This window comes from Heloderma suspectum, chromosome 2, assembly GCF_057233095.1.
Source record: "Heloderma suspectum isolate Gila_16-S chromosome 2, 16-S_ref, whole genome shotgun sequence".
In the NCBI taxonomy this organism is placed as follows: domain Eukaryota; kingdom Metazoa; phylum Chordata; class Lepidosauria; order Squamata; family Helodermatidae; genus Heloderma; species Heloderma suspectum.
The window spans coordinates 87,812,775-87,820,641 of record NC_139459.1 but is presented as its reverse complement, the minus strand read 5'-3'; the positions used below and the strand labels follow the sequence as shown (position 1 = coordinate 87,820,641).

The following is a 7,867-nucleotide window of genomic DNA, read 5'->3' as shown; positions in this document are numbered from 1 at the left end:
GCCACTGACAACACTGCCGGGGAAGGCGCTGCCCATTGCAGACCGTCAACCACCAACAAGCACGAGGGCAAGAGTTGCCCTCTAACTGTGCTCTCTCCCTTCCTTGGAATGAGGGGAGGGTGCCCAGTTGGAGGCCAACTCCTGCCAATGAGGGTAGGCTACTGCCGCTGCCACCACCTGCTCCTAGGCCCTCTGGACGCTTGCTGGTAGCCAACTTGTTCCAGGGAATGGGGGGAGCCATTTTTCTCTGGTTTTGTGCTCTGGCTGTGCCCATGATTTTTATGGTTCAGTGTATGGAAGTAGATGTGCTCTGTGATTAGATGGTGGTTTGGGGGATTTGTTCTGCAAAAATCATATGAAATCAAGAGGAGCCCTGCCAAGGATCCATGCTTTTGTGCCGTGGCTGTGCCCATGAGTGGCAGATCCACGATTTTTCTGGTTAAGTCCACAGAGGCAGATGTGCTCTTTGATATGATTTTCATATGAAATCATGAGGCTCCCTTTTTGGATTTATGGATGCTCATTTTACCGAGTCCCCATGGCACGTGCTTTGTTCTTGGCTTCGTTCTGCCAAAGGAGAGTGGGAAGGGTTAAGGCTTCCTGTGCCATGCCGGGCAGGGACTGGGGCAGTTGCTCCCAGTGTCTAGGCTTGGAGTGGAGAGAGAAATGCCATGGAGCTTCCCTCTCAGCTCCCGTCACTTCCTGCTGCCACCACCGCCGCTGCCACCACCATCACTGTATGCAGTGGCAGCTTGTCAGGGCAGTGGGAGGCTGCTCAATTATCAGGCTGCTCATACACCCCAATGGATCTTCTTGCACACACACCCTGGGGTGTGTGCACCCCACTTTGGAGGCCACTGCTCTAGCCAAATAACGTTCAGTCTTCTCCTCTTCGGTAACACCAGCTCTCTCACAATGAGTAAATGGAGGCTGACTCACAGCAAAGCTCACTCCCTCCTCCTTCTCTCTGTCCTCTCCCATTCCCCCACCTCTCCTGGTGGCTGGATCTTATGCAAATTGATACATTTGGCACCTCTGTGTCCTCTCCCTTTCCCCCTCCCTCCTCCTCCTCCTCCTCCTCCTCCTCCCTCCTCCCACTCCATGTGACCTTTCAGAAGCTGATACATTTTGGAGACGGCCTGTCTGGGTTGCTCAGAAGGCACAAGAAGAGCTACAAATCTCTGAGGCAGACAAGGCACCTCGTGGAGGAGCTGCTTTGCTTTGGGGCACCTCAGTGCTGGTCTGATCCGCTTCATATTATGACGAGGCACCTCTGAATCAGCCTGCTTCACCTCACTATTTGGGTTTCTATCTTGAGGTGCTGCACAGCCCTACTAAGAAGCATGCATGCATTACCCCACTAAAAATATCTCAAAACCTACCTAGGTGTATCATGTTTGCTCTAGAGAACTTGTATGCTTGGCATAGCCTCAGAGTCAAACAGTGCAACCTACGCATGTCCACTGAGGGCTAAACTACATGCTTCATTAAATACATTGCATGCAGCTGCACCTCACTTCTTTTCTTTTTTTTACCTTGAAGTAAGCATACTTACTGGGAACAGAACAGGACTATCACATGCAAGTAGACAAAGTTTAAACTTTCCCGCCCAGCCATGATCTTTTCCCCTAAATTTGCCCCCCACCCCCAGCCAAGTGTATAAGGGTTAAAAAAAATAAAATAACTCCACTGGCACCAATGGAGGTATTTCCCTTTTTTAGCCCCATAGAAAGTGGGGGAAGTGGCTGGGTGGGAAAGTTTAAACCTCCCCTGCCTGTACACAATGGTCCTGATCCAGATTTGGGGCCCACACACTTCTTTTGTGGTTAAAAAAAAAAAGTGGGGATCAGCTGTATACTATGTATTTAATGTAGTGTATAGTTTTGCCCTCAGAAGTAAGTCCCACTTAATTGAATGGGAGTTTCTATCACCTGAGTGCATATAAGATTGCAGCCACAATGGATCACATGCAGCACTGCACTATATCTATCTACCTGTCTGTCCATCCATACACCTTGGTACTGATACGTTATACCTGCTTCCAGCCAGTTTTGTGATGCTGTAGAAAGCCATATTCCCCTTTTGATCACACACGTGATCCTGTTTCATGACATCAACCTCCAGAAATGAAACCTTACAATGTTTTTCCTACAACAAATTTAAAGTGGTCTTGTCAATTAAAAACTGTGGGGAAATAGCTGCCTTATATGGAGTCATCACTGGTCCATTTAGCCCAGTATTGTCTACAGTGATTGGCAGCTATTTTCCAAAGATTCAGGCAGAATTTTTTCCTAGGGGCCTGGGGAGAACTGAACCTGTGACTTTTAGCATGCACTGAGCTATGGCCCCTGATATGCGCATGCAACTAACCTCTTAAAGAGCTCTAACGATCTAATTTCTTGCATCTATTTGGCCTCTCCAGTCTTTTGTCAGAAATTACCCTCCACAGATTATTTTCCCTTTTATTTTTAAAACTCTGAATTAACTCTGTCGTCACACACATCATTGATCAACACTGATCAATAACAGGTCAGATAATATGGATGACGGCAGGGTGGGGGGAAGTCCTACAAAAGTCCTAAGTCCTTTCCATATGCATTCAATCACAAGGGGTCCTCAGAACTTCTTTGTTTCTATCAAGAACCATAAAGTGGCTCTTTCAATGACCTTGCTACCAGTAATCAATTTGCTGAAAAGTATGCTATGCTAATGAGGGGAAAAATATTGTACAGCCAAAATGTATGATGCTAGAGCTGAAATGCAGGGCTTTTAATTTTTATTTGCGTATTGAACTGTTCTCAATATACACAAAGTTTTGTATCTAGGCCTGTTGGAGAAATACACAATGGATTCAAATGAGCTCAGATTTCTATGAATCCGACCTGTGGATTCCGCAGTGGACTGGCTTTTCAGAATCATGCAGATTCTGTGGACTTGCAGACTGGTTTTTAAAATGGGGGGATTTGCACAAGTGTGCACTCGTGTACATGCGCATCCTCGTTAGTACGCACTTGTGCAAGTGGAATGAAATCCTTGAACATCCCTAAAGAAAATCCAATTCCATCAATGAGCAGGCAATGGAATGAAAGATGCCTGACAATCTATGGAGCATAGAAGGAATGGATTTAACAAAACCTGTCTTCACCATCCACTGGAATATGGAAAGAAAAGAATCCTAGTGAATCTCCACCAGGAGGGAATTCCACTATTGTGGGGTCACCACCACCGAGAAGGTACCTTCTCTTGTACCCACCTGCCTGATCTTTCATATAGACAGGACTGAGATCAGAGCCTCCAAAGCCTATCTCTGTTAGGCCAGGCAGGTTCATATGAGTTTGTGATGGCCACTAAGTTAGATAACTTTTTTAAAGAATTGACAGATTTGTGGAAGATGTATCTGTTAGCATCTATTAGCCATGACCAATAAATGGAACCATCATTTGTCAGATGCTGAATACAAAAGAAATGTGGAATGGCCATGGCCTTCATGCTTTGCTCCAAAGACTCGTTCATAAAATCCTCCTAGGTGTTCAAATCATCATTTCTTAAGTCTGTATAATTTTGAAAGCATACTTTCAAAAGCTAAGAACAACAAAGCACAGCTACCAATAAGGAAAAGTATGATTTTTTTTTTTAAAATTCAGTCAAGTTTCCCATGTTTGGGGAAATTGCAGAGGTCAGCACACCTGGAGTGCAATGGATGAGCCTCACCCTGGGAAAACTGCCTTCATGATCTTGATGTCTCCCCTGCCAGGTAAGTATGAAAAGTATGATGACTGCTGAAAAACAGTCTATCCATTTGTGCCATAGGATATGACTCTGTCTTATGCCTTTGACAGTCACTTAAAAATTAGCACATTATTCTCTTCACAAATCATTCCCTAGACAAGATATATAGGAAGCTATTTTTACAACTATAATCTTTTAGAAAATGAAGCCCTTTCATAGGCATGTGTCCAGCCTGGCATTTTCTTTAGAAAAATCTGACATAGAGAAGTTCTACAACCATGTAATTTTAATGAAAGACCTTCCATAAGATGAATGATAAGACATTAATCCCAAAGGAACTCAAAATGTGCAAGTGTTTCTTATGTAATCTCTTTTAGCAGCTAGCATTTATCTGGCTATCATCAATAAGCATCGAGATCTTGCATTCTTACAAAAGGATTTTAAAGACACCCCAAACCAAGATCAATCTTTCAGGTACTGAATATTTTTAGAACCATGCTGTTGGCACATGGGCCCATCCATCTTTCCCTCGGAGCCATCTGAGGCCCTGCTCCAGCGTTCCCAGCTCCAGAATTTAGGTGAGTGACACCTGGGGAAAAGCCCTTTTCTGTGGTGGCATTTCATTTCTAGAACAGCCCAAGAAGGGTCACTTGGCACCTATGCTTTAATCTAATTTTCTTGGGCTTTTGGTTAGGGTGGCCACCTCTGCATTACCAAAAAAGAAGACAAAAGATGATGCCGATTTGCATAACATTTTCATGTACTGATTTATATGTATAGATGCAAATTTAGAAATAATTACTATAATGTAGACAGAAATACATCTCACCATAGTGAGGAAGACTGGGTCCAGGTGACCTGTGTGCCTGCTCAGTCTGCTGTCCAGGGGCTAGCTGTCGATGGTCAGCTTCAGGGCCCCTGCTCTCCCTTCTTAGGGTTCTTCCTCTTTAAACTACACTTGGACTGCAAGACTTCAAAGAGAGGACTGTCTTCTGTGAAGTCAGACTCTATTGGTTAGTGTTATCATGATGTTCTGCCTTTCTACCACAGATTCCATCTGGTTATAAAATATTTTTTATTGATTTTATGTCATTTTATATTGACATGTTTTTAAATTTTATTCATGGCAGGCACACACGGAAGCAAGACAAGATCAACATTTCTAAACTAAATAAATACAATTTTAAAATATTGTGAGCAATGTGCTCTTCTGAGTTATTTCAACAGTCAGCCAAATGTCGCTCTAAAATCATCCTTCTCTGCTTTGCGAATGGATGTTTTTCACCAAGTGTAGCCACAGAAAAGCACATACTGCTGTTCCCCTCATTCTTTTCATTTAAGTCACTCTGTTATCACTATATCAAGAAAGGATCATATTCCGTGTCTGATCTCATCACCTATACCTGCCTTCATTCCTTTGTCTACCCTCTATTGCACTTAGAGAGATAATAGGCATATCACACAATTTTTAAGTAGTCATTATCTCCCTCTCCAAATTCAGTAGGCAATATGCCAACAACCAATGTGTGTGTCCTTTTTTTTTTCAATCCAATTTTCTTCCGTATCACAGAATGCATGAAACCAAGTGAGTACCACACTACATGTTCAGAAAAATCACCTTCTGGACTATGCTGCTTCAGAATAAAGGTGCAGAATCCCATCTATAAATTGGCTTTAGCTGCAGGAGCAGAAACAAATGCTATACTTGATAAGTGGGGCAGGGTCAGCAAGCTTTGCCATAATTAGAAAATGTAGGCATAGGCAGAGTAAGGAGAAAGATAGAGAGATGAGAGATGAAGATGACAATCCCTAACATTTGAAAATAAGGGAGTCCTTTTATATTATATGAACAATGTGGCTTTATCCTATATCAACAAAACTAGAATGGCCCAAGAACTATTTTTTAAATTCATAAATAATAATAGAAAAATACACAGTAACTTCTTATGCCCAGTTGGGAAAGCTTACTATGATTTCAAAGATGCCTACGCTTCCTTTGGTGTAAACATTTGTTTATTTGTCTGTCTCTTTCAATCAGGTATTCTGCTACTGTGTCACAGGATTATAGGAATCTGCCATTCTGAGTTAAGCCATTGGTCCACCTAGTTCAGTATTGTCTACACCAGGGGTGCAGAACGTCTTTCAGCCTGAGGGCCGAATTCCATGTTGGAGGAGTTCTTAGGGGCCGCATTCCAGTGGTACGCAGTGTAGTATTTGCAGGATTATAAAATGAACCACAGAGACTGATGTAAAGTGAACAAACATTACTTAGCAGTGTAGTGCTACCCAACCATATACAAAACTGAAACTAGTCGGATACTCCTTAGCTTCCTTTCCCTGCCGGTCTCACCCAGAACTGATTCCCCCAATACAACCATTTCTAAATCACTTCAGTTCCTACTCACATTAAAGTGGCAGCCAAAGGCAAAAGGGGCGTGGCCAAAAACAAAAATACCAGCATCTTTAGCTTAAAGCAATTACTGCCAGCAACCACGCTTTAGGAGAGGCATTTCAGCCTTTTAGAATAGTGAAAAAAACTGCACAAAAGGTGGGAAACCAAGAAATGATCATTAGTTGGGGGGAAGGGGTGGGGCCAGGGGAAGGGGGCATGGCTCTCTGGGGGGCCCCAGAGGGCTGGGTCTAGCCCCCAGGCCTGAGGTTCTGCTCCCCTGGTCAACACTAATGGGCAGTGGGTCTTTCTATGGTTCAAACAGAAGTCTTTCCCAGCCCTACCTGGAGTTAACAAGGATTGAATCTGGGACCTTCTGGATGCAAAGCAGGTGCTCTTCCATTGATCTCAGGCCCTCGTGGCTGTCTGAAACCTGAATCGACCCCTTTTGTTACGGTGTGGAATTTGACTGAGTTGAAACAGAACACATGGATTTGTGGCTGGCACATTCCTTAATAACAGCCCTAAAGCGAAAGCAACAATTACAGTCTTGAGCAAGTATTCAAAGCAAAACATTTGAGCTCCGCATGGAACAGAGCTCAGATTCATAACATAGAAATACAACCCTCTTTGCAGTACTATGCTTTGTATTCAAACCTCACAGAAGTGTTGTCGCTTTGTTAGCCATCCGTTTGTCATTTGCTTTTTATTATTTGGTTTTCTGAAATTCATGAACTCTCAGCAGTTTGATTTGTAAACTTTCACTTTCACAAAGTAGATTTTGTAAAAAAAAAATATGTAAGGCAAAATGTACAAAGATAAAGTCTTTCTACAATGAGGCATTGGGTGGGAGAGAATCACATTTAATATGTGTGATTGGTTAACTAAAACAAAGGTGAACTGCACAATGAAGTTCTTAAAGGATATGAGTTTCTCATTAAAGAAAGAAAATACCGTGCACCCAGTGACACGTGTGCTTGCTACAGCTGGTCTCTTCTGCCCAATGTAATCTTGCAAGCATTTACAATAATGGTCAATGCTTTATGCTGGCCTGTTTATGCTGCCTGGCTTGATAATGCACCAGATGCAATGATGATGTAGTATGTAACACGGTATATGTGTGGTACATAATTTGAACGCAACGTTGTTATGGATGCTGGACTGCCAGGCCAGTCACCTCTTTTGTTAAGCAGATTATTAGACAGTGGGCCAGAACTGCTAGTAAGTGTGTAGGAATCATCCAGTGGAACTCCTGGAATGTAAGAAGAGATGTGGGAAGATGACTCATCCTCTTGCCCCCCCCCTTCCACCATCTAAGAGGATTGGCCAGGGTGGGGTAGGGGTGGGGACACTGCAGTTAGAATTGGAGAGGCAAAGTGAAGCTGAGAGTGCTGGAGACACCTGGAGTGCAGGGACCTCTCTCCGGAGATCTGATGTCATCTTCTGCCTTCTGTGCAGTTTTCCTCCACTTATGCTCCGCTTATATGTTTGTAAAGAAAGCAATTACAAAATGTCACAGGTTTCCAGTGATGTCTCCTCCCACAGGAAGCCAAACCCGGGTAGCTCTGCCCTTGACATTCTCACCACTTGTGAAAGTGGAGTGCATAACCCTCTTTTTTGTGAATTGGAAAAATATATTCAAAAACTATTTTCCGATATTGGGTGCAAACAGCATATCCCCTTGCTGGGTTCAGCAAAGGGAAGGTCTTCCTTTGCAAAAATATGTTTTCTTCTTGATTGATGATAATA

General features: G+C 43.2%; 1 pseudogene; it reads right to left on the bottom strand.

Moving 5' to 3' along the window:
- Positions 1 to 3,633: 3,633 nt before the first annotated feature.
- Positions 3,634 to 3,762, bottom strand: LOC146352456 (U1 spliceosomal RNA; annotated as a pseudogene).
- Positions 3,763 to 7,867: the final 4,105 nt, after the last annotated feature.